The following is a 2668-nucleotide window of genomic DNA, read 5'->3' as shown; positions in this document are numbered from 1 at the left end:
GGGTTTGTCCTCTCACCTCAGCACAGCCATGGCGTGGCACTGCCCACTGCTAGGGTTTGTCCTCCCACCTCAGCACAGCCATGGGGTGGCACTGCCCACTGCTAGGGTTTGTCCTCCCACCTCAGCACAGCCATGGGGTGGCACTGCCCACTGCTAGGGTTTGTCCTCCCACCTCAGCACAGCCATGGGGTGGCACTGCCCACTGCTAGGGTGTGTCCTCCCACCTCAACTAATCTAATTTAGAAAATTCCTAACAGGCATGACCAGAGTTTTGTTCCATTGTGATTCTAAATCATGTCAAGTTGACAACCAGAGATTACCTATTACAGTAGTCTAGACAAATCACTGAGTTCTAATTTTAGTAAAACACCTTGTCTCAAAACATAAGGTGGAGGGCTGGGGAGATGGCTTAGCGGTTAAGCGCTTGCCTGTGAAGCCTAAGGACCCCGGTTTGAGGCTCGGTTCTCCAGGTCCCACGTTAGCCAGATGCACAAGGGGGCGCACGCGTCTGGAGTTCATTTGCAGTGGCTGGAAGCCCTGACGCACCCACCCTCTCTCTCCCTCTATCTGTCTTTCTCCCTGTGTCTGTCACTCTCAAATAAATAAATAAAAAATGAACAAAAATATATTTTAAAAAGATATATATATAAGGTGGAGAGCAATTGATATAGACATCCAATGCCCCGCTTCCTGTGGCTTCCACAAGCATAGGCGCATATGTGCACAAGCACACACTTGTCACACAACAAAATAAGGAAGCAGGCAAACAAACCCTGACCAGAGTGTCCCCAGCCTGGCAGGAAGAAGACCCAGTATGACGCACAGCTGTGTGCAGGCAGGTCCCATCCCCTCTCCTGGAGGAGCTCCCTGCTGCAGGCCGACTAAACAGAGGCTCTCAAACCCTCGGCCACTCGCCTAAGAGCACCCAGGGAGTTCACACAGGCCTGACTCCAGGCCAGGTGGGATGACCACCCAGCAACGGCCGTGGCAGCGTTCACTCCCACGCTGCCACCTCGCCTCCTCCCCAAAGCCTGAAGCAAGCATCGGTACACAACTGCAGCCAGCATGGGCAGAAAGCCATCGGTGGGGACTGGAGCCCTGGGGCCTCTTTCTCCAAGACAGATCACCACAAGTCTTCGCGGTGGAGGGCTGGTGAGCACAGCTGTGCACCCACAGGTCGCTGTGCAGGCAAGAGGACAGCTCACTATCCGTCTTTGGGTGTCATTGACAAGTACCGCGACATTCACCATCTGCCTTTCTGTGACTTTTAGAAACGGTTTATTTCCACCTTTCCTGAGTCTGCAGAACAGCTTAGGCCCATTCAGGGGACGTCCTTTCCCACCCACTCTGTGCTCTGAGCGATGGTAGCTGCAGGCCACTCCTCAGTGGCTGGCCAGGCACTCATTTCTTCAGTCAGGAACTGCTGGATAGGCACAGAGGGCACCTGAGCACCTTTGGACCAGTCCACCATCTCAGACTGGGCAGGAGTGGGTGCAGTCCATTTGCCCTGAAACTTTTCTTGGTCACGGCCTTCTCAGTGGTGGTCTGCTCCTCCTCAATCTCTTGTGCTTACCTAGAAATTATATATAAACTCTCCTTGGGATCTCCGTAAAAGTAGAGATCAGGCATTACCTCCAGGGGTGCTCACAGGAGATGGTGGCATGCTTCCTGGGCCAGCATCAGGCCAGACCCACCGACTGACCTCCCTTGTTTTTGGACGGGATGGCAAAGCGCAGAGGAGAGTCTGTGTTACACCAAGCAACAGTAGGCAGGTCGATGTAGGAACACCTCTGTGAGAGGCTGGTGGTCAGGCCCAGAGTCAGTCACCACCAGAAGACATGGCTCTCAGAAGGATACCTGAATCCTCACAGATGTCATTACCTTCACAAGACCTGCATAATATTAATCCTATCAAAATGTTGTCATGAATAAAGAAAGGGAAAGACTGACATCAAAATAGAAGAGGGACTCATTGTGAACTCGGGAGTGGGTGATATTTCTAGGTGCTCACAGGCCACTTCTAACCCTTCGCCATGAAATTCTTCTTGGTCACTGCCTTCTCAGTGGCCTGAAGGTCCCAAGGGTGAAGCGGCGAGTGACGAGAGTGGCTCCTAGGTCTACAGTAAGTTCATCACAGCACACTGGCTGGTGGTCCTGGAGGAGATGACACCGACATCTGCAGGCTTCTCCATGGCAACAATGGCATGAGCCTCCTCAGATTTGGGATGCAGATGCCATCACTCTTCCTCTTGTAGCTGGACTGCTTCACATGGAAATCAAGTTGGGTGACACCTAAGTGGGTTCCTGCTACAAGGAATTTAAGGACATCCCTCTCCTTTATCTGCGGATGTCAGGGGCTCTGGACATTGTGTTTGTTTCCCTCTGAAGTTACCACAGGAATCAAGAGCAATGCCTGGGTAGCACAGAAAGGTTCACCAATTCTTTTTTTTTTTTCTTCTTTTTTTAATGTATAATTTTTAATTGACAACTTCTATGCTTACAGACAATAAATCATAATTACCTCCCCTCCCCCACTTTACCATTCACAACTCTGCTGTCCATCATATCCCCTCTCTTTCTCCATTAATTTTTCTTTTATTTTGATGTTATTGTCTTTTCCTCCTATTATGAGGGTTTTACAAAGGTATTGCTAGGTAATAAGAGGTCA

At 50.5% G+C, this 2668-nt stretch overlaps 1 pseudogene; it reads right to left on the bottom strand.

The window, feature by feature from the left end:
• Positions 1 to 1321: 1321 nt before the first annotated feature.
• Positions 1322 to 1878, bottom strand: LOC105944847 (annotated as a pseudogene).
• Between the last annotated feature and the right edge of the window lie 790 nt (positions 1879 to 2668).

This window comes from Jaculus jaculus, chromosome 1 (genome assembly GCF_020740685.1).
Source record: "Jaculus jaculus isolate mJacJac1 chromosome 1, mJacJac1.mat.Y.cur, whole genome shotgun sequence".
NCBI lineage: Eukaryota > Metazoa > Chordata > Mammalia > Rodentia > Dipodidae > Jaculus > Jaculus jaculus.
Note: the sequence above shows the minus strand (reverse complement) of the source record. Positions and strands in the feature narration are given on the sequence as shown.